Source organism: Megalobrama amblycephala, linkage group LG1, assembly GCF_018812025.1.
Source record: "Megalobrama amblycephala isolate DHTTF-2021 linkage group LG1, ASM1881202v1, whole genome shotgun sequence".
Classification (NCBI taxonomy): Eukaryota; Metazoa; Chordata; class Actinopteri; order Cypriniformes; family Xenocyprididae; genus Megalobrama; species Megalobrama amblycephala.
Window position 1 is genome coordinate 709383 of NC_063044.1, and position 25761 is coordinate 735143.

Genomic DNA, 25761 nt, shown 5'->3' on the forward strand with positions numbered 1-25761 from the left:
AAAAATTGACAATAGTATCCAGCTGCAGACCCGCAGCACCACAGTTTCAGAACCGCAGTTCCAGAACCTCAGCCACAGAACGGAAGTGAGGGGCGGGGCTTAACAGTCATATTTGCGCTACCCATAGGCTACGTCATTTTCTTTTGTTAAATATAAGTTGTTTTTACGTGGATTTTGATCGGATCGATGTCTACAATATTTAAAAACAATACTTTTAAATAAAGTAATTTTTCTGTTCATATAATATGCATAAGATATCATGATGTACAAAGAGCAACATTTGGATACACTTAATTGTTTACTTCAATGATACTACAACTATACAAGTTTTTTTGTATTAATTCAAACATATATTAATAAATGTGTAACATGTAAAGGGTTTCCCATTTGACTGTAGCCTATATTTGAACATATTATTTCCTTCATGTTCAAATTGTTACAAATAATACTTAGATTATGTAACGTAGGCTATTTAATGTCAAATAAAAATAACCATTAAAAAAAAAAAAGCCAATTAACCATTAACCATTTAAAAAACAAGTGTTTCTCTGTATGAAAACAAATAGGATATTAAAAAAAAACATTTCTAAAATATTAGGTTTAAAACATATTTAAACTGCTCATAATAAAATAAAAACAAGCAAACAACAAATAATCATCTTAAAAACACTTAAAAATTATAAGCCCATATCATGGTATTTTTGCAGAAAAACCTTTCATCCCTGAAATCGATATGAATATGTTTTATTAATTAATATTTATTTAATATTAACACAATAAATATTTTTGACAAATGCAAAAAACAAAAAAACAAAAAAAAAACTTTAATGATAAAATATTAAAGACTTGAACAGATTCAAGCCTATAGCAGATAAACACTTAATATAAATATAGCCTATAAATATAAATTCGTTCACCACATCATGACAGAAATATCATACACTCACCTTATACACCTTCTGTTGTTAAATGTCTCATTGGCTTAAATGCATGTTTCACTTGTTCAAGGATTTGCAATGATTAAAAAAATGTTGGCCTATATTTTGACATTAAATGCCCATACCTCCGTGTCTTTATATTTGTCACAAGTTCACAACATGAACATACGGAAATAATATCACATACAGTCAAGGGAGACATTTTACTATATAGTTACACATTTATTAATATATTTTTAAAATTATATGGTTAAAAAGTATTTGTTTATACAAATTAGTTCATGACTAATGAACTAACAAAACATAGTTTGTATTATCCATTAGCATGGTAATTAAATATCTTCATTGTACATCATGATATCTTACACATACAGTACAGTCCAAAAGTTTGGAACCACTAAGATTTTTAATGTTTTTAAAAGAAGTTTCGTCTGCTCACCAAGGCTACATTTATTTAATTAAAAATACAGTAAAAAAACAGTAATATTGTGAAATATTATTACAATTTAAAATAACTGTGTACTATTTAAATATATTTGACAAAGTAATTTATTCCTGTGATGCAAAGCTGAATTTTCAGCATCATTACTCCAGTCTTCAGTGTCACATGATCCTTCAGAAATCATTCTAATATGCTGATCTGCTGCTCAAGAAACATTTAATGTGTACAATTGTACAAAATATTTGTGTACAATATTTTTTTTCAGGATTATTTGATGAATATGTCTTTACTGCCACTTTTGATTGATTTAATGCATCCTTGCTGAATAAAAGTATTCATTTCTTTCATTTCTTTTCAAAAAATAAAAATAAAAATTCTTACTGACCCCAAACTTTTGAACGGTAGTGTATAATGCTACAGAAGCTTTGTATTTCAGATAAATGCTGTTCTTTTGAACTTTCTATTCATCAAGGAATCCTGAAAAAAAAAGTACACAACTGTTTTCAACATTGAAAATAATCATAAATGTTTCTTGAGCAGCAGATCAGCATATTAGAATGATTTCTGAAGGATCATGTGACACTGAAGACTGGAGTAATGATGCTGAAAATTCAGCTTTGCATCACAGGAATAAATTACTTTGTCAAATATATTTAAATAGTACACAGTTATTTTAAATTGTAATAATATTTCACAATATTACTGTTTTTTTACTGTATTTTTAATTAAATAAATGTAGCCTTGGTGAGCAGATGAAACTTCTTTTAAAAACATAAAAAATCTTAGTGGTTCCAAACTTTTGGACTGTACTGTAAGTTCACAGTAATGCTATGTGTGGATCATCATTATCAGTCAGTACTCACCAATAATCTTTCTCTCCACTAAGATGCCAAACACTAAAGCAGAAACTGCCAGCACAAGCACACCTCCAACCACTACTCCAACAAAACCTGCTGCGACAGTGTTTAGAGGGCATTCACTGCATAGTCCATCTATACAAAAAGATAAATAATGTCACTTTTAGGACGTACACATTAAAATCCTTTTTAGTCAAATGCCAGGTGATATTTGTCTCTCTGTGCAACTGCTTTAATTACCCCATGTGACGATGATTGATTTATTGAGGGTTCTGTGGGACATCAAACAATCATATTCTGCTTCATCATCATCATCCTCCTCAATCTCCACAGTCTTCCTGATCTGGAAGGATCCATCATGGTTTGGTTGAACTACTGTGGAATTCATCTCATACTCAGGCAGAGATGTGTGATTTTTCCTAATGATCATTATCACGTCTTTGGAGTAGACGCCAGTGACCATACAGGTGAGTTACAGCTTGAAATCCTCTTTGATACACTTTCTTGCAAACACATGAACATCTGGAGCAGCTGAAAACACAGAGTCAGTTCATCAGTTCCATCTCTCCCCAGAACTATCCTAGTATAAAATATACATGTATGCAGTGTTTCCTGTAAAGACAGGATATATATGTTGTTGCCACCCTTTATATAAATAATGGTCTACATTCACACAGAAATGACAGCTTCAGTTAAACAAATACAAACACATTTACTCACAGATGTTTCTGAGCTCCTCATCTGCATATCCTCTGTATTTGTTGAGCCATTCCACACACTCTTTCTCCAGGTAGGACTTGGTGTATTGGTTTATGATGGGCTCATTTTCCCATTTTCTCTTGGTTAGTAGAGCTGCGTCATCTGCAGCGACCCATTGAGCCTCTTAAATATCGAAGGACAAGAAGTCCTCTCCATCATAACTGAACTCATAAACGCCTTTGGAAAACTTCAATTCATTTCCCTGTTTTTCAATTTCACAACCAATTCTTCTCTGAAGAACATGAAGATCTGAAATGGACACAAATTAAAATGTTTGTGAGATGATAGTAATACATAATATCAAATGATGCAGGTTAAACTGTATGAATGTTTCTCACCTGATTCATCGTGTCTCCTGCGCTTCATTCGATTTTTGAGACTCAGATAAAACCATTGCTCTTTTTCCTTTCTGGACTGAGTGCCTTTTTCCCAGTAATCCTCCGGCATTTTCTCTTTCATCCACTGTTGTTTGGGAATCTTTTTCTGATCCTTGCTGTTATAATAGTCGATCTGTGTGTCGTCCAGCAGACCCATAGCACTGAATTCATAGATGCCCGGCAGATCCACAGGTTTAGACAAGGCTGTGTAAATGTAATACAGCGAGTGTTTCTCTGCATTGAAGAGCAAAAAAACAAGTATTAAATCATTATTTACTGGTTTAAATGTGATAGAAGTAAAAGAGAAAGCAGATGAAACATCATATGTGTGAACAGAGCTCGACAGTAAGGATTGCCAGATAGCCCGGGGCCATTGAGGACAACCCTTGGGACAGTTGATGGAACTGTCACTTGCCCAAACGGGCCAATGCTTCATTGTAGGGGTGTGCAATATACTGTATATATAATCTACAATAAAGTACCTTAAAATAATATTTTTTTCCAAAAAATTTTTTACAGCACTTTAAGTTAAGCCATTCTAAGAAAAGAAAAACAGTCAAATATTTTTTTTATAGATTTATCATAATGTGTGCGGTAGAGGGTTAAATGATATTAATATAAAAGACAAAATGCATTTTAATAGATTAAATCACACAGTGAAAGAGTGCACTCTAAATGAGCACATGCACTCCTCTAACTCCTCCTTTATTGTTGTTTTAACGATCTGGCATTATCAAGTATGTACACTTACTTTATGAAAACCAAATAGAAACACACTTATAGAGTGCACACATACACTACTAGGTTAGAGGAGTGCATGTGCTCATTTAGAGTGCACTCTTTCACTGTGTGATTTAATCTATTAAAATGCATTTTGTCTTTTATATTAATATCATTTAACCCTCTACCGCACACATTATGATAAATCTATAAAAAAAATATTTGACTGTTTTTCTTTTCTTAGAATGGCTTAACTTAAAGTGCTGTAAAAAAAAAAAAAAAAAAAAAATTGGAAAAAAATATTATTTTAAGGTACTTTATGATATGTTGCCATATGGCAACAACGTACAATAGTGGAAATAACTTAAAATAAGTGTAAGTGTATATAGTTAATATTTTTCCTCAGAAATGTTGTTTGTATTGAATCAATTGGTGCTATTATAAGCTTTAGCAGTAAATATAAATAATACCATATACTTATTTTCCAACAGCTTGTGCTTTTATTTATTCCATTCTCTTTTGCTGAATAATTCTTTATATTATTTAAATTTCATTACATTTTTCATGAATATTATTTAAATTGCAAATGTAGACAGTTAAAAAACAAATATAAGACTGTTCATCATGTATCATAAAACATTGACATAAAACCAAAAACATTGCAGTTCATGAAAATTCAACATTACGCAATCTTATGAGAGGAAGGTTATGATCCTTGAAACTTCACCTTTTTTTCTGTACGAAACTTCAAAAAGCATTTTTTTTTCAGAGGTGAGACACATGTACACATCACATTTGGTGCACTTTAACCTAACAATACACTTACATCCACTTGCACCTGCCTTTGTGAGACACCATGGTAGGCCAGTGGTTGGTCTGGGCCAGCACTGGCTGTGGTCGAAGGTCTCCGATGTTGATTTAATCCATAATATAAATGCCATGGCAGTCCTTAACATACGACTAATCAACATTATATCACTAGCATTAATGTTGTTATTGTTACAGCTTAACAGACTGCAGCTAACTTTTGCTAGCTATCTAACCTATTATAATAATGTCATTCCATTATTGCGCAGTGTTGCCATATGGCAACACAGACATTTTATCGATTTACCAAAAACTAATTTCATAAAAACTTTTTTGAGTGGTGAATATGTCATCATACCTTTTTTTGTGAATGTGACATGGGCAGGTCCTTGTTTGTTACTGACGTTTTAATTTGCTTTCAGCAACTACCGACAAGAGACGGCAGTCTGTCAGAAAATCGCGTCACAGAAAAAAAATGCATGTCATGTGACTTAACCAAAGCACATCATTGGCTAAACTAAGGTCTTCTCTTACCAACAAAAAAAAAATTAAGGTGTGTTCGACATCGGCTGCGGCTGGATGTAACCGATCGGCGAGATTAGCCGCGTGCAGGCGGGGAGGAGCTGAAAACGGAGACGTTAAGTCGGACACGCTGTGGTTCCCGTAGTTTGCTGCATTTACGTCAGTCATGGCTGATCATGTGGCGTTTGCTGTAAACTTATGCTTAATACTGTAAAAGTTTGTATGAAAGTCCAAAATAAACCTATACACAAAACCTTTATAAAAAAATGAATCAAATAACAATGTAAAAAAAAAAAAAGATGAAAACGACATGAAATATGAATTGTAGGCTACTGTTTTGAAAGTGCGTGTATGAGCATGAGTGGAACTGAAGAGGCTTACAGCATCTGTTTCTACAATAATAAAGTTCAATATTATTTAAATACCAATGTTGTGGGGTCTACGTTTCTTATCAGTTTTATTTTGATAAACATGACACAATAACATCGTGACTTCATGAAAAGAGCTTTAACTGTTATAAAAATACAGATTTGTAAGCATTCGTGGAACTGAAGGCGTGAAAATAAACAAGGAACACACGTGATCGTTGTCATGCGGTGAATCCGGCCAATCGTTAAACAGCTGTGTCGTCATCACAGCTCGTGCAGCTCCTCTTGAGAAACTGCGCTGGCTGACTCAGGCGGCTGATCTCGAATCGCTCTCGTGATACTTTGAAGCCATACGTCACAGTCACATGGTGTCGGCGCTGTCTCAAGTCGGACAAACTTTCTTACCAGCATGCACTGCTTCAAGTCAGCCGCCGATCGGTCTGTGCGGCGCTGCATGAGCTCGAACACACCTTTAGAATGTTCTGTTAAAGAGACAGTGGCAAGGAAATGAACACAAAGAGTATGGGTGCTTCTCAATTCTTATTTGTGCATCCTCGTTTCCTTTCCTTGCTTCCTTTCCTCGCGTCTTAGCTCCACCCCTTCAGGATGCGAGGGAAGGAAGCAAGGAAAAGATGCGAGGATGGAGGAATTGAATCAAGTGTAATGATATATCCTCGCTCCCTTTAGCGTCACTTCAAAGCGTCATCGGCTGCGCACGAGGGATACCCACATGTTGATAAAGTTTGGTTATTTAAAGAAATATATAATAAATATTAATAAAGCAAAATGCCCCGTTGAAATATATGAGGTATAAAGTTTATTTAAATTTAAATTATTGTGATAGATATAAAGGGGGAGGAGAATTTATGCGTGCGTCACGTTTCTCGATTGCAAAGACTTCCGCAAAGGATGCACCTGTGTATTCTCGCTCATGACTCCTTGGGAAGCCTCCTCACTCCTCGATCCTCACCTCCTCGCGGTGCATTTAGAGAAATGAGATGTCCTTCAAGATGGCTGAGCTCGATCGTTTTCCGGGTCATAGGATGGAGGACGGAGGAGCGAGGAGATGAGGAGGGATATTGAGAAGCACCCTATGTTGCCATATGGCAACACTATGCGGTAGAGGGTTAATATAGTTAATCTATATCACAAAAAAGATATCCATTTTTCTCCAAATATCAGCATGATTATGTGCCAAATTGTCACGGTTTCATTTTGTGTTGGACTTTCAGTTTTTTCTGTGTTTCTTTGTTCAGTTTTGTCACTCCTTTATCTGTCTTATCTGTGTTGGATTAATTATCTTGTTTCTGTTTGCTATTTAAGATGCTTGCTTTCCGTCTCTGTCCAATCACTGCTGCGTAACTGTGTGTTTTCCCTGCCTGTCCGCCTGTTTCTAAGAGTTATAATTAAATTTTAGTTTGGATTTGATCTCCTGGGTCTCCAGTCTGTTCTGAATACAGTGTTACAGCACTGTTTTGCATCTCTAAACAACACATTATGGTGTTTCCTGATTGAATGAATCAGCTTTTTGAACAAATTCACTCATGAGCTGCATCCCGTTTCGGAGGCTGCGTCCTCCGGAGGTCACATTTGAAGGCTGCATACGTCACCATGGATGTCTTATTTAAGATAAGTAACTGTAATAAAACTGACTATTATTTCTCATGAGACTTAAAATACTATAATTATACTGTAATTTCTTTCTTATTTTGCAATCTAAGGGTTACTTTTTTTTAAATGAGACTGCCTTGATGTATGCAGCCTTCAAATGCGATCTCTGGAGGACACAGCCTTCGAAAGGAGACCATAAAGACAGTCAAATACTTTGTTCCTGTACGAATCAACCGTTTGAATGAATCGGTTGAATCTCTATGACTGTGTCCAAAAACTGAAAGATGCTGCCTCCACGGGCAGGATATGGAGGTAGGAAGGCAACAAGGCCGAATCCAATGATACACTCTCTTGCAAACACATGAACATCTGGAGCAGCTGAAAACACAGGAATCGGTTCATCAGTTCCATCTCTATGAGAGCTGCTACTCTAAGAAAAAGCACCCCATCTGCGTCCCCAGAATTATCCTAGTATAATCCAATGATCCTGCTGCATCCTGTATCCGGAGATACCTACATCTGATTGACTGCATAGATGTATCCTTCGCTGCCTTTGATATCCCACAACATTTAAGCTACAGAAAGAACCACATAGACTTAAAAAAAACAACATAACTAGGCTTATTTCATAGGCCCATTTTATTTTATTTTATTATTTTTTTAAATAAAAATTTTAGCAGGGCAAGTAAAAATTTTAACCACGTGCCCGATCAGGCCAGTAGAAAATATCCTTAGCTTTGAGATCTGGTGAAGCTAAAATAAACACAGTCTCAAAACATTGAAGCTACAGAAGCACATACATTGAATTACTTATGACAAGCTAGACCTGTTCTGCTCTCAGTGATATTATAGACTACTCAAAATCCCAAATTTGAAAGCAATCCTAAAGGAATCAAACAATATCTTCAACTGGAAATGCAATATATTTCAGTTTATTTCGTCAGAGTTTCTATTAATCCAGTAGGATCTTTGGGTAAATTCATTTGAGACTGCTAGAACACAATCCTGTTGAAACTGTAACGAATTACCATTTTAGTTGACTCGTGCATATTTAGATATATAAATATCTACCAGTATAAATGAATTACAAATGTAATCAACTTCCAGTTCTGTGGTTAAGCCGTTTTAGTTCAGGAAGAGTAAACGTGTTACTTTCACTTTCGTTTTCATGACTCAGTAAAAGTTAATCATTTACCTGCTTGAATAGAATGCAAAGTCCAATAAAGAAGAAAAACACAAATATCTACATCCATAATCCTTATTGAAGCCATGTGTGAATTTTACTGATGTTTACATCGTTCCTTCATTAAAGACGGAAGGCAGAAACTGCCGACTGCAGATTGACGTTTTTGCCAATGACGTCATCCGTATCTGGGCGGAAGTGAGGCAAAACTAAACCAGCACAACGAGTTCATATTTATTAATAGCCTATATGATACTAATTAAAATATCTAAAACTAAAAAAATGAAAGTTAAAAGTTAATATAAAAAATATATACAGAAATATTTATAAAACTAACAAAAATTAAAAAGACGGAAACGAACTAAAATTAAAATTAAAATAAATATAAAAAATATAGATATAATTAAATATTTTAGTAAACACTTTATCAGTATCTCAATGATAATAAAATAACTCTGCTGTAGCCTATACTTATGACTTTTTTTTTTTTTTCTTAAGACCAGATACTGATTCTGGGATATTAGATACTAGCATAGCTTTTTTCAGATGAACTCCATCATGCACATCAGCTTTAGGTGTGTTTGCACTTTTTAAAAGTAACTGCATGACAGATTCAGACATTCAACCCATATTATCTACTCTTATAAACACCTTTTCAATTTAATTCGTTATTTAGGAATGCATGTTTGTGAAAGCAACTCACCCCAAAATGTACATTTTGTCATATTTTATCTTAAAGTCATTTCAAACCTGTTTTTAAGGTATAGAGTGGTGAACTATAATGCATTTTTTTTTAATTAAATAAATTTATGCTGTTGTGACAGTCAAAATCAATGACTTTAATGTGCTTGTGTCATGTTCAGTAGATAAATAACAAAGACTCACTTTTGCACTGAGAGTATAAGCTTTTATTTTGAAAGCATTTATTTGTCTTGCATTACATAGAGGTTGAAGAAATAATAGGGTCAGAAATAGTTACTGTTATTCTTTCATGCCACCTTCACATTTAGACAAGCTGAGCTGAGCATGATTTTAGAGATCATTTAGCTGCATAATCAGGTACAAAATAATGCTGGAAATTATTTACTTAAGAGCCACCAAGGATCTTCAAAACTGAATAATTTCATTTGTGGGAAAATATTGTAACATTCTTCACTGAAGAGTGAGGATTGTTTATATTTTCTAGACAGAAACTCCTCTAATTGCTCCAGGGTTTTTTCATCGATTATTGGGTTTGGTTCTTTCTCACTTTTGTTTTCAGCCCAGTGAGCCTGGGATTTCCATGCTTTAGTTTTAGTATTATAGCAGCAGAAGATGGTCCACATGTGTGAGGGAATCTTGACTCTTTCCTTCAAGAGTGTGTTACCAGGCACTGCTCCTGTCAGCACATACGCCAAGATATGATCAGGGTTATTTTCGTCACGGCAGTTAGAATGCATGAATTTTCTAACATTTCGCTCCATATCTCTCCAACTACCACCATTAAAGCTTTTCTTCTGTGGCACAGAATTGGTCATTGTGTATGTAGATTTGGCATTGATTTCATCAGCTGCGTGGCCGTTGGGGAATAAGTGACCACGTTCCAGTTCGTCCGGTATTTCCTGGCCCCAGTAGTCTCCGCCTGTAGCCTGATTGGCTCCTGGTTCAGACATTGTGCCATCTAAAGGCTCAAGCTACAGAAGAGATGATGAACAAAGAGAAAGAGATGTACAGCCATTAAAACTCTCAGAGAACATGGAAAAATACAAAATGAAACTAGTAGAAAAGTAAATCAGATGAATAAAGCTCAAAAATGTTTTAATTTTGATAATAATGAGGTGTGAATTATAACTAACAATCCACCATGAGAAACATTACCTGTGGCTCCACCATCCATTGAATATGTGGTGTTTTCCTATAATGCCCAGTATATTTGTAAGCTGAGAAAATAGGGATCCTCTCTTGTGTGTCATAGAGAGTTGCAAATCTGTATTCGTTGTCATATTTTTGACAGATTAGTTTGTAGCGATTATTATCCTGCGAGGTTGAATCCTTCAGAACACCTTCAATCTCTGGAGGCTGATCTTTTAAAAAAAAATTGCTGCATTTGCTGAATGATTCAACAACTTCAGTCATGATGAACGGAAAGCCCGACACCAGCAACACGGAGATGATGACAAACAGACGCATCTTCTGAATCTCAAACCAAAAGTAAAGCTGAAGTGGTAGTTGATGTAGTTCTACAGAAATGTCTCAAAATCAAGCCTTATGGACATAGCTTTCCCTCATACGCATTTAAATAGTGTTGCAGTAGAGACCACACCCACACACACTCATTACTATGAACACAACTCCCAAGTTTATAAGAAAACTCCAGAATTATCCATGCACACCTTTTTCATTAAACAACTAAACACAGACTTTAATTCACAGTAACCAGACAATAATGTAAAAATGAAACACTTTACATGGCAACAACTATAGAAAAAACATATTACATAGCAAATGTTAGGTAAAAATAAACATTTGGTTGTCACGGGTGCACAAGAACAAGATGTAACAGATCCAAGTGCAGCATAAGTATTTATTGGGGAGTCCAGAAACGTAATCCAAGGCAGGCAAGAGGTCAAAATCCAGGTAATCAGTCCACAAAACAACAAGCCAGAGATATAAACAGTGCACGTAACAAATACAACGAACCACAACCAGGGACAGACACAACTGAGATTAAATAGACAAACACTAATTAACAAACACAAAACAGCTGGGTGCAATGATGAATGGTAATTAGTCCAGGGAGTGTATATGGGAAATGTAGTTCATGAAATGAGTGAAACAATGAGTCCGGGAAGGAGTGCCCTCTAGAGGCTGAAGGCACTCTCACAGGTGATCGTGACATTACCCCCCTCAAAGGAGCGGCTACCAGACGCTCCACCAGACAAAAAACAAAAACACAACAAAAAAAAAAAACTCAGGAGGGAGGTGGACAGGAGGAGGATCAGGGGAGGGATGGTGGGCCAGATCCAGGGTCCCCAACTGATAGCCAGGGTGGTGCTGGAGGAACTGACCAGGCTGGTTCCAGCGGTTCTAGAGTCCTGGCTGGGTGCCAGGGTGGTGCTGGAGGAACTGACCAGGCTGGTGCCAGCGCCTCTGGAATCCTGGCTGAGTGCCAGGGCGGTGCTGGCGGAACTGACCAGGCGGGTTCCAACGGTTCCAACGGCCGGGGCAGTGGCAGCAGGGCAGGAAGCCTGGACGACGGTGGCAGGACAGACGGCTTGGTTGACGGCGGCAGGACAGAAGATCTGGGCGGTGGCGGCAGAGCAGAAGGCTTGGACGGCGGCAGGGCAGTAGGCCAAGGGTGCTTCATGGCCATATCAGGGAGAGCGGACAGCTCGGTGACGGCCTCCGTGGCCGTATCAGAGAGAGCGGACAGCTCGGTGACGGCCTCCGTGGCCGTATCAAGGGGAGCGGACAGCTCGGTAACGGTCTCCGTGGCCGTATCAGGGAGAGCGGAGGACTCAGGGACGGCAGCGGGCTCAGACTGGGGCTGCTCTGGGACGGCAGCGTGCCCAGGCTGGGGCTGCTCTGGGACGGCAGCGTGCTCAGGCTGGGGCTGCTCTGGGACGGCAGCGTGCTCAAGCTGGGGCTGCTCTGGGACGGCAGCGTGCTCTGTAGTAGACTCACTGGCTGGAGCGGGCTCTGTAGTAGACTCACTGGCTGGAGCGGGCTCTGTAGTAGACTCACTGGCTGGAGCGGGCTCTGTAGTAGACTCACTGGCTGGAGCGGGCTCTGGAGTGGACTCACTGGCTGGAGCGGGCTCTGTAGTGGACTCACTGGCTGGAGCGGGCTCAGTAGTAGAGCCACTGGCTGGAGCGGGCTCAGTAGTAGAGCCACTGGCTGGAGCGGGCTCAGTAGTAGAGCCACTGGCTGGAGCGGACTCACTGGCTGGAGCGGACTCACTGGCTGGAGCGGACTCACTGGCTGGAGCGGGCTCTGGAGTGGACTCACTGACTGGAGCGGGCTCTGGAGTGGACTCACTGGCTGGAGCGGACTCACTGGCTGGAGCGGGCTCTGGAGTGGACTCACTGGCTGGAGCGGACTCACTGACTGAAGCGGGCTCTGGAATGGACTCACTGACTGAAGCGGGCTCTGGAGTGGACTCACTGACTGAAGCGGGCTCTGGAGTGGACTCACTGACTGGAGTGGACTCACTGGCTGGAGTGGACTCACTGGCTGGAGTGGACTCACTGGCTGGAGTGGACTCACTGGCTGGAGTGGACTCACTGGCTGGAGTGGACTCACTGGCTGGAGTGGACTCACTGGCTGGAGTGGACTCACTGGCTGGAGTGGACTCACTGGCTGGAGTGGACTCACTGGCTGGAGTGGACTCACTGGCTGGAGTGGACTCACTGGCTGGAGTGGACTCACTGGCTGGAGTGGACTCACTGGCTGGAGTGGACTCACTGGCTGGAGTGGACTCACTGGCTGGAGTGGACTCACTGGCTGGAGTGGACTCACTGGCTGGAGTGGACTCACTGGCTGGAGTGGACTCACTGGCTGGAGTGGACTCACTGGCTGGAGTGGACTCACTGGCTGGAGTGGACTCACTGGCTGGAGTGGACTCACTGGCTGGAGTGGACTCACTGGCTGGAGTGGACTCACTGGCTGGAGTGGACTCACTGGCTGGAGTGGACTCACTGGCTGGAGTGGACTCACTGGCTGAAGCGGGCTCGGGCTGTTCTGAGTGCATCCTCCAGGCACGCAAGACAGCCAAAATATAAAAAGTGAAGACAGCCCTCCTGGCCATCACGGGACTGACAGGGAGAGCATGCGAGACTGGAGTGGACTCACTGGCTGGAGCGGGCTCTGGAGTGGACTCACTGGCTGGAGCGGGCTCTGGAGTGGACTCACTGGCTGGAGCGGGCTCTGGAGTGGACTCACTGGCTGGAGCGGGCTCTGGAGTGGACTCACTGGCTGGAGCGGGCTCTGGAGTGGACTCACTGGCTGGAGCGGGCTCTGGAGTGGACTCACTGGCTGGAGCGGGCTCTGGAGTGGACTCACTGGCTGGAGCGGGCTCTGGAGTGGACTCACTGGCTGGAGCGGGCTCTGGAGTGGACTCACTGGCTGGAGCGGGCTCTGGAGTGGACTCACTGGCTGGAGCGGGCTCTGGAGTGGACTCACTGGCTGGAGCGGGCTCTGGAGTGGACTCACTGGCTGGAGCGGGCTCTGGAGTGGACTCACTGGCTGGAGCGGGCTCTGGAGTGGACTCACTGGCTGGAACGGGCTCTGGAGTGGACTCACTGGCTGGAGCGGGCTCTGGAGTGGACTCACTGGCTGGAGCGGGCACACGGGCTGGAGCGGGTGCTGGAGGTAGTCGAAGCGGCCCATTCCCACGCAGATGCAGGTAATTGGAGAAATTCCAAAAGTTTAACCCCCTTACCAGCTCCATCTCCCACTGCGGCAGAGGTCTATCCAGACAGTTATTAATAGTGTCTTTGAGGACCGTATCAGAGAGACCATACCCCTCCGCCCGTGACCAGAACTTCTGGACGAATGCCCGCACTCCCATTCTCCTCTGGCGGAGAGTCGCCAAAAGGGCCTGAGCCTCCTCAGCCCCCACTGATGACCGGAGTCTCCTGCTGCTGGATCCTTGCATAGTGGTGGTTCGTTCTGTCACGGGTGCACAAGAACAAGATGTAACAGATCCAAGTGCAGCATAAGTATTTATTGGGGAGTCCAGAAACGTAATCCAAGGCAGGCAAGAGGTCAAAATCCAGGTAATCAGTCCACAAAACAACAAGCCAGAGATATAAACAGTGCACGTAACAAATACAACGAACCACAACCAGGGACAGACACAACTGAGATTAAATAGACAAACACTAATTAACAAACACAAAACAGCTGGGTGCAATGATGAATGGTAATTAGTCCAGGGAGTGTATATGGGAAATGTAGTTCATGAAATGAGTGAAACAATGAGTCCGGGAAGGAGTGCCCTCTAGAGGCTGAAGGCACTCTCACAGGTGATCGTGACATTGGTATCACAACTTAAATTGCACAATTAAATCATAAAATCAATAAATTAATAATTGGCAGCACTGCTTAAAAACAGATTTAAATTATTGTATTGTTAAATTATTTTATTGGCATGACATTGTGCTGTGAAACAAGATGGCAGTAATCAAAATCTTTGACCTTGTGGGGACATTTTTTGTTTTCCATGAGAAAACAAGCTTATCATACAGAATTATTTTTATTAAAAAATGTTAAAATGCAGAAATTTAGAAATAAAAGAGCACCAAAATTACATTTATTGTTTGAAAATCATGATAAAATGAACAGAATTTAAAAGATGAGACTTTGTTTCTTATAGAGAAAAAAACAAAACAAAAAACACTGGGCAATTAATTTTGGTTAAAAGCGCATACCAAACCTAAAGACATTTACCTAAAACAATAGCAGTATATGAATGTGTACCATTACACCACTACTGTTTGACATTCATTTCTGTTTATATATAGTTCTGTTAATATTAGTGTACTTTGACAAACTCATGGCTGCAGTAATATGTCAGTGTTGTAGAGAAGAAAAAACAGTCCCACTTTATATTAGATGGACTTAACTACTATGTACTTACATCAAAAAATAGTACAATATACTTATTGTGTTTATACTGCATTGCAAAACATTTTCGCTGCTATTTAGGTGGGAATAGGGACAGGTTTGGTGGGATGAGTATGTTTAAGTGTGGGTTAAGGTAAGGGATGGGTCAACAGTGCAATTATAAAAATTAATTGCAGATGTAATTACATACAGGTATTTTTTAAAATATAAGTACAATGTATAAACAAGTATGTAAACAATAAGTGCATTGTATAAAAGGATTAATTTAAATGTAAGTGCACCGTAGTTAACACCACCTAATATAAAGTGAGACAAAAAAAAAAACAAAAAAACCCTGAGTCCCTTATGATAAGGGAAATTAAATAACTGAAAGAATAATACATTAAAAATAATACATTTTAAAAGTAGCAAAAATGGTTGGTGCTTTTTTGAAGAAAAAAAAAGGGAAACGTTGTCAGAATAGTCTGAAAAGTTGCTGAATCTAGAAAGAAAACTGCTCACCCAGCATCCCTGGAATGAGGAACTCAAGGAAGCAGGGTGCTGTACTAATTTAGCAGATCCGTAACAGCGCCCCTACAATTTGGATTTTCAGCTAAATCATTGCCACCCTTGTTGACCCTACTTGATTGCATAATCCTAACCATACTGGGAAATGGGGGTAATAAACTTTTGGGGTGTCAGAATTTAGCACTCCAACAACTAACTGATAAAATTCATTATTATCAATGATGTACTTTGATTATCTATTTGTTTTGTTTGGCAGCTGTGAGCGTCGACACTATGAAAGAAATCTGATCAAATGCGTTTTCGACTACCTCTGGAAGTGGTTGAAAGTGAACAAGCTCGAAGCGTTTTAGAACCTGTTTACACCTGTATTTAGACTCGTCCACTTGTGATCCGACTGATCAAAACGCATCTTAATACCATGTGGAAACAGGGCCTGAGATGTTCCAAAGAGCCTTTCCCCAGACATATGGGAGCAGGAGGGTGTTTCTCTTTTGCCCCAGATACATGGAGGTTAGCCGGACTTGGTAGTGTGTCGTACACAACCTGAACAAGGAACTTGACTTGAAAATAGTATGCCTGTATAATGTTTGTCCAGATGATCTTGGCATGAACTATGCCTTCCCATTCCCTGTTGCCTTTGCCCGACTACCCTATTAACCCAGTCCTCCTCCACACCTGCTCAGACTGCTGGATCAGGTGGTGATGATATTTGGACCTTTGGGAAATATTCTAAACCAGTTGCCCCAATTCCTTCTGCCTTATGTGGGACACTCTGCCATCTCTACAGTATTCTCCGCAATTCGCTGCATTTTTCTACCTGTCCTCACCTCTATACTGGTTGATGATACATTTGGGTCCCTTGAATCTTTGTACTGTAGGGCTTCTCTCATTTGTGCCACCATAAACTCTTCAGTGAGAGCAGTGAATGAGAGCTGCAGGGCATTGCTGGTTGAATATAGTGCTCTTTTAAATAAAAGTTTTTAAATATAGTCTACTTTTAAGTAAAATTTTCCTGATAATTTACTCACCCACATGTCATCCAAGATGTTCATGTCTTTCTTTCTTCAGTCGAAAAAGGATTATTCTCCATAAAGTGGATTTCAATGTCCTCCAAACGGTCATGGTCAAAATGTCAGTTTCAGTGCAGCTTCAAAGAGCTTTAAATGATACCAGACGAGGAATAAGGGTCTTATCTAGTGAAATGATCGGTCATTCTGAATCAATTGAATAGAAGCTGAATGGGATTAAAATGGGTGATCATTTGCAACGTCTGCTTTGCGTTTCACGGGTGTGGAATGGCAAGATGAGTAATTAATTAAAGGAGAGTAATTCATTTTAAATTAATGAGTAATTCATGTCATTATTTTTGGGCCATGTGAAATCAAACTGAACCAAGAAGAAAATGCATCATTGTAACAAATTTAATCCCTGTTTCAGAACAAAACAAATGATCCATAGGTGTGAAAATGCCCTGATTAGGCTATACATATATCCTAATAGGATGTTTTCTCACATTACTTTGGTTAATAAAATGTGATCTGTTTTCTGTATTTTGAATGTATTTTTCCATTAAAAAAATAAAATAAAAAAACAAGTAGTTGTGCTTATAGCTGTCACACACAGAGTTTGGACTTGTTTTTCCATTTGCACTGTTTCCCTGAGTTCTCATTAGTTTCAGCTGTGCAGTAATCAATCATCTCATTGGATTTGCCCTGTTCTGATTATTAAAGACTGCAAATTCGTTCACAACCACATCATTACAACAGCCTTCTGATTTATTTTTATTGTTGCTGAATACATGTTTTGGATGCTGAGGGAAGTGAAAAAGGGACAAGTTTAGGCTGTCTTTAACAAAATTTGCAGAAGTGAGTTCTCTGCTTTCTTGTTAATGCTTTTTGAATGTAAACCAGCATGTCTTTTTCATTATGATACAGTTTGACGTTTTTATAACAGAAACCAGCACACAATGCTTAATTTTCATACAATTTGTTTCATAATTTTATTATATGCTGATAAACAACCAACAGTGTAAAAGCATATTTATTTTTGCTACTAAGATATGTTCATATTTGATTTAAAAATACAAAAGCTTTTATACAATTTTATATGACTTCATAGAAGAGCCATATAGACTGCTGTCTGAATGAATTTAAAATCATTTGACGTTTAATTTGTATGTACAGTATTTTTCATCTGTGCCGTTGGCCTATTCTAATGTGATTGCAAAATGTTTGCTTAAGCAGTTTAGTATGTCATTTTTTTTTTTATACTTTATATTCTTCTTGAAGCATGTCAGTGATAAATATAACAGAATATGATATGTTCCACAATGAACAATGATTGTTTCCTTTTTTTTTTGTTTTGTTAGATCTTTACTTTGGTTATTGTATGTTATATGATCACTGTTTTTCTGACTGACTACATATTATTGAAAAATAACACAAACAAGCAAAGTCTCCCTTGGGTTTTTTTTATTTATTATTATTGTGTACTTGCCCACATTTATCTGCTAAATATTAAAGTCACTATCTACAAATCTACAACTTATCCATATACTGTAAAAATTAATGTCAAATAAAAATGTTTAACTGCAAACAAGTTGGAAAAAATAAGCAATATTTGTGTCTTGTAGAAATACACATTATATAGGCAATACAAAAACAGTTTCTTTAATATGTACAGAGGGAACCATTTACAGCGCCAATTGGACAAAATAATCTTTCATTTAAAAGCAATAAAAAATAGAAAATACTTGTTCTTTACATATGGAATCCATAGGCCGTAACTAGATTAAATGCATGCAATTTCAACCCATTTATCATTTAAATGTACAATATAAATGGGCACAAACCAGCATTAACTTTCCTTGTATATGCAAGAAACATCAAACATCTCCAGTCCAGTTATCAGTTAACTTCTAGGGACAGGCTCCAAAAGAAAGCAGAATCTCATTGAGTCCCATGTTAAAATGCCCAACTTTACAGCAGGAAAAAAAAAAACATCTTTACAGTTGGTACAAATTGTGGTTTTGGTCTATACAGCTAATTTTGCCCTTCATGACATAACAGCATAACATTTACAACATAAACGCTGCTCAGGTTGCATAATTTCTTGAAGAATGATGATCAGAGATGAGCAGATGAGCAGATCATTCAGAAAAAATGTGATGCAAACATTGGATAATTTATCAATATTTCATGGATTTAATGCTTTTTCGCTTCGAAATGCTCTTCAGAAATCTATGGGTGACGTCACGGACACCGAGTCCATGCTTTTTACAGTCTATTATATAAATGTGGGATTCACTCCCAAAATTGCAATGACTCTCAGTAATCATAAGTTATAGGCAACAGAAAAGGACGAGAAATACCCGCACTAATTTCAGAAGCAGCCTCTGTGATTTGATCCTGGATCCAGGCCTAGTCAAAACGCAGGATTTATCTGCATCAAGGCAATTGTTATGTATTATTTGCCATGCCAAATCACACATAAAGTATGCTTGTTTTCATGTTAAAATTAAAAGTGATTTGTGAACGTAGACACTTTATTAAATCATTTATTCCGATACGGAACTTGAAACTATTTCATGGAAATCTATAACAAGCAACCAGCAGACTTTCCTCTGTTCTGCATTTGTTTAAAACAGGTGATTCCCCGGAGGTTTGAGATTTAGTGGTTAGATGTCATTGCGACAACTAACCTGTGCAACTCCCACACCTGACACGACTCAAAGTAGCCGGAGGAACTTCATACACATTTTTGGAAGAAGGATTTTGAAAAAATAGTTACATTGTGTACCTTTAAGGAAGAAAAAGTAAAAGAAAGTATAAAACTGCTTATTGGACTAAAGATGATTTAAAAGGAATCAAATAAATTCACATGCACCCAGGGTACTTGGAATGCAACCTAACACATCAATTTATAGTACAATATATTAGGGCTGTAACGATATGCGATATGAAACCGAAATCGCGATACGCAGGTCCACGAACCTGTATCGCGATGTGAGAAGGCAGAATCGCAACACACCCCTTCCAACTCCCAGAGTTATCCTTCCTGTCCAGATCCAATGCTACCACATTTTTAAATTACTATAAGTATTAGGGGTGTAACGATTTATCGTAGATGGTGTGTCTCAATCAGCTCTCTAGTTCAGTAAGTGTTTCGGGCACACATTGAATCTTGCAAGCAGGTTTAAACGTTTCTCATGTCAGTCTCTTGCTTGGTCGTGTGAGAAAAGTCGTGGCTTTCAGCTGTGCTCACAGCTGTGCTCACAGAAAAGCAAAAGACGCTTGCGATGCTTTGCTTTAAGAAGTTCTGTGGGGCCGTTCACATATTGCGTCTTTTCCGCGTGCAAGTCAGTTATTATTTTCAAATGTAGCTGCGCGGCAGGCGCGCTCATAATGGGATCAACGCGGTCGCGACGCGCATGCAATTCTCAACTTCTCAGAATGCCGCAAGCGCACCGCAGGTCGTTTGACAAGAATCAACCGATCAGCTATGGCCTTTCCGTAACAAAACATCAAAAGCTCAGCCGAACAGCTGATCATAGCTGTACATGGTGGTTTTTATATCTTATCTCCATCAATATATCTCGTAGTAAAACTAATGCAAGGGCTAGAAATCATTTATCCTTTGCAGAAACATCCTGATCCTCTTGGAGAGCTCAGTTCATGGTTGCATAGCAACGACCGACGCCACGGGAGCGCAAGCGCTTTGGAAAGAAGGAGAAGCGGTGCGGCCGCGCCTTCCACGCGTTTTTAGACGCGATATGTGAACGGCCCCTATTCATAATTCTAAGTTCATGTTAAATTTAAAAACATTTTTCAGTGACAGACAGCCCTATTCAACTGTTAATTTGAATACAGAAGGTTTTTATTAAAATTTTATATTTATTTATTTTATTGAAATGTGATCTTGTATGTACAACAAGGAAAATTATTGAAATTTGTTCATGTTTTTTTAATAAATCTTGTTTGAATTTCAGTTTCATTTTGTTCAAAATATCGTGATACGTATCGTATCGTGAACTCCGTATCGAGATACGTACCGTATCGTGACCTGAGCGTATCGTTACACCCCTACAATATATCTTAGGAAACATTAGGGAATATCAGGACAAAACAGGAAACAAGAGTTCATATAACAAAAGCTTGGGTTCAATAAAATCTCTGTCATACAAAAATATATGCAACTATATTATATTAAAACTTCATCACTATTTAAATATATATTTTTCATTTCAATACCTTGTAGTTTTTAATTAACTTTTCAGCAAGCTGGTTTTGATTCATCATCTTCAGGATGTCCACTGTGTGCTCCAAAGCTCCGTTTTGTTCAAAACTATTCACCATCTGATCCACTATGTCAATGTTATCTGCATTCTCAAGGAGAGAGGCTGGAAACTAACCCACGTTGTTTCAAATACCACTTGAACCTCTTTAGATTGTAACTGTCCAAATCATCCAGGACTTGCAGAAGCTGCTCTGGAACAGATGCCATCTTCTCTGCAGGGATCTGTGACATATAAGGTCAGAAGTTATGTAAGTTAGTAAAGAGACAATGCAATATAATTTATTTAAGTGTTGAAGAGTTCTTTCTAAAAAAAAAAGCTAATCAATAAGACATGTATAATGTATTGCTGACATGCAGTTTTATATTCCTTATTTAGTTATTTTATTGGTATTTAGTTAGGTGATTTTGGTTCATGTAATAATAATAACAAAGAGACACCTAAGTAAAGAAAAAGGCAAACAAATTGATAGCTTAAGAAGGAGGGGATGTAGTATCCTAGAGTAACCACTAATGACAAGTTTACACTACAGGATTTTGAGCCCGATTTAAGCCCCATAAAAGCCGACTTGATATCCTGTCATGTTTCAACGAGACAACCAATGGAATATACACTGATGTCTATGGAAGCAGCAATAACAATCCATTCAAATATAATTTGGTGACATTTATTCATATCAGATACACATTGTGTAAGTAACTATAAAGCTCAGTCTATTCTTCTCCCAGTTCACCAGCCACATGTATTTCAGTACAAATGGATGAAATTACATGCTGTAGCCTATAAAATCTGACTGTCAGGACTCTCTGTACTAAAGCGCAAACAAACAAGGTGGTGCCCATTTTGCGCTATAGATTAAGATCAAGATCCTGATGTAGATTTTTAAATGACAGTGCACTCACTTGTTAATATATAAGAATCGGAATATCAGATAGTTGATGACATGGTGAGAAAAGTGATACATCTGTCATACAGTGTGGCCGCGGTGTGTCACGTGACAATCATGATGCGTCATCATAGAAACAATAAAGGAAACGTTCTAATGATGGGGTTGGCTGGATAATAATAATCATTCAAAACATTGGGGGTAGAGTTGATGGCAGGCAGTGGGGCTGGAATCACTCAAAAAGCCCCCTGTCTGAATATAATTACCTGTGGGTAAAGATCCTCCTGAGAGCTAGTTGCTTTGAAGTCTGATATTTCACCAATGCTTTCTTGTCCTGTTGGAGAAACAGTGAAAAATCAAAGTGTATCTCACAGTGCTGTGCGTGAAATAATCTATCTAAAATTTTGGGACACAAAAAATATGAAACAAATCTTATCAAAAACAAAGCTTGTGTTTTTGATGAGTTTCATGAGACCAGTTTAGATTTGTGGCAGACAAATGATGCATTTATTGATTAATTCTAAAATAAAATAGCATGAGATACAGTATGTGTAACAGGGGCATATTCACAGAGTAAACAGAAAAGCTGTTCTTAAAGGGATAGTTCACCAAAAAATTAAAATTCTGTCATCATTTACTCATCATCAAGTTGTTCCAAACTTGTATCAATTTCTTTGTTCTGCTGAACTCAAAAGAATATATTTTGAAGAGAGTTTGTAACCGATCCATTTTGGGGCGCCAATGATTTCTATAGTATAAAAAAATACACCACTACTAACAATGATGGTTTCCCACATTCTTCAAAATATCTTCTTTTGTGATCATCAGAACAAAGGCATTGATACAAGTTTGGAACAACTTGAGGGTGAGTAAAAGATGACAATTTTAATTTTTTCGGTGAACTATCCCTTTAAGTTTTACTTTGGTCATATCTGTAACATACAGATATTGAGGTTAAACAGTGATTCAAGCTCACATCTGAGATTTTGAACTGTGATACTGATGCTGTGAAATGTTGTATTTCTGCTCAATTACAACACTGGATAATTTATGTCTGTTATGCTTTTGAGTCCATATTCAGTTTTAACTAAATGGGTTTCAACTCATCAACCTGTTAGTAGAGACTCCAAGACCAGAAATATATGGGTCAGATAAAGGAGACATCCAAAATGTGCACTGCTGGTGTTCCTCCAGGAACAGGGTTGGGAAACACTGGTCTACAGTACTGTAGTATAACTCTACTTGAAATTTACCTGATAAATGTTTAAAGCAACTGCTTAGGAAAGCATCTGGTTGTATGTTTTAGCTGGGGTTGTTTTGCTGCACTGGCATTTCATTTGGAGCTGAACTCCAGAAACTCCAGGAGCAGGATTGGACACAAGGAAGTGTTTTTTAACACTGAACACATTTTGCATGTCTCCCTACACAAACACACCTGATTCAACTCATCAATTCATAGTTTCCAGTAACGTGACTGTCGCAGGGCCCTGGCGGGCAAAACAGCCATGTAACTACAGTACAAGCCTGTCAATTTTCCATCTTAAAAGAAAAAATATGTAAACAAGATGCAAATTTTGCACACTAGTGATCCATATACAGCACCTGTAGTTTCAATCACTAAAAACAGCTGGATTTTTTAAAAAGCTAACTTGGGCTACGTTCAGCCCTGACAAAACGTTGCAAAACGTTTTTTTATACAGAAACAATGGTGTGTTTATCACCCTGTTCTGATGACGCAAGAGTTGCAACTATGGCAGCTGAGAAGGCCATTATTTGAGTTCTTTTTAAAGAGATTTCAGAGCCTGATGAAATCGGTATAAATACATGTTTAACCCTTAAATGCATACCTCGGGTCTTTAGTGACCCGGGACGTCATTCACTACCCTCCTCCTCGTTCATTTTTTTTAAATTAGACATCAACCTTGTTGGTATTCCTCAATCAATTCATTATAAAGAATATAACAAGAAAAAAATCATAAAATTATAAAAGAATGCCTATTTTTGTATTTATTTATTTTTTAAATTGTATAGGGTCGCAAACGACCCGAGGTGTGTATGAGTGTACGTATATTTTTTCTGAACAACAGTAATTGAATCTTAGATGACGGAATAAGTGCAATTCACCTGCATTCCACAAGGTGGCAATGTCTGATACACAATGCTAAAGTGACGACTCATTCAGACAGAAAACTAAATAATAAGAAAAACATGAAATGGCTCAGCGATTTACTGCAGAGCAAGTACTGAACGCAATCAAATATGACTGTAACTGTTACAGGATGGATCTGGTGAAGCTGTTAGCGATCGAAATATTGATTTTGAAGATGTTGAAAATTATATAGTTTTGAGAATACGTTTGAGATCGCGAATGGGCTCATATCCGTGACCTCAAACATAAATAAACAGTTTCTTTAATATGTACAGAGGGAACCATTTACAGCGCCAATTGGACAAAATAATCTTTCATTTAAAAGCAATAAAAAATAGAAAATACTTGTTCTTTACATATGGAATCCATAGGCCGTAACTAGATTAAATGCATGCAATTTCAACCCATTTATCATTTAAATGTACAATATAAATGGGCACAAACCAGCATTAACTTTCCTTGTATATGCAAGAAACATCAAACATCTCCAGTCCAGTTATCAGTTAACTTCTAGGGACAGGCTCCAAAAGAAAGCAGAATCTCATTGAGTCCCATGTTAAAATGCCCAACTTTACAGCAGGAAAAAAAAAACATCTTTACAGTTGGTACAAATTGTGGTTTTGGTCTATACAGCTAATTTTGCCCTTCATGACATAACAGCATAACATTTACAACATAAACGCTGCTCAGGTTGCATAATTTCTTGAAGAATGATGATCAGAGATGAGCAGATGAGCAGATCATTCAGAAAAAATGTGATGCAAACATTGGATAATTTATCAATATTTCATGGATTTAATGCTTTTTCGCTTCGAAATGCTCTTCAGAAATCTATGGGTGACGTCACGGACACCGAGTCCATGCTTTTTACAGTCTATTATATAAATGTGGGATTCACTCCCAAAATTGCAATGACTCTCAGTAATCATAAGTTATAGGCAACAGAAAAGGACGAGAAATACCCGCACTAATTTCAGAAGCAGCCTCTGTGATTTGATCCTGGATCCAGGCCTAGTCAAAACGCAGGATTTATCTGCATCAAGGCAATTGTTATGTATTATTTGCCATGCCAAATCACACATAAAGTATGCTTGTTTTCATGTTAAAATTAAAAGTGATTTGTGAACGTAGACACTTTATTAAATCATTTATTCCGATACGGAACTTGAAACTATTTCATGGAAATCTATAACAAGCAACCAGCAGACTTTCCTCTGTTCTGCATTTGTTTAAAACAGGTGATTCCCCGGAGGTTTGAGATTTAGTGGTTAGATGTCATTGCGACAACTAACCTGTGCAACTCCCACACCTGACACGACTCAAAGTAGCCGGAGGAACTTCATACACATTTTTGGAAGAAGGATTTTGAAAAAATAGTTACATTGTGTACCTTTAAGGAAGAAAAAGTAAAAGAAAGTATAAAACTGCTTATTGGACTAAAGATGATTTAAAAGGAATCAAATAAATTCACATGCACCCAGGGTACTTGGAATGCAACCTAACACATCAATTTATAGTACAATATATTAGGGCTGTAACGATATGCGATATGAAACCGAAATCGCGATACGCAGGTCCACGAACCTGTATCGCGATGTGAGAAGGCAGAATCGCAACACACCCCTTCCAACTCCCAGAGTTATCCTTCCTGTCCAGATCCAATGCTACCACATTTTTAAATTACTATAAGTATTAGGGGTGTAACGATTTATCGTAGATGGTGTGTCTCAATCAGC

The 25761-nt window shown here is 38.4% G+C and overlaps 1 long non-coding RNA gene and 1 pseudogene across 1 annotated transcript; both read right to left on the reverse strand.

Annotated features, from left to right (window-relative positions):
* The window catches only part of LOC125280200, a 128924-nt pseudogene that overhangs the window by 12017 nt on the left and 91146 nt on the right, over positions 1–25761 (reverse strand).
* On the reverse strand, positions 5856–8752 carry LOC125243910. Its single transcript, XR_007179187.1, has 2 exons — positions 8597–8752; positions 5856–6272 (listed from the first exon to the last, which is right to left on the reverse strand). It is a non-coding gene; the product is annotated as an uncharacterized LOC125243910 (long non-coding RNA).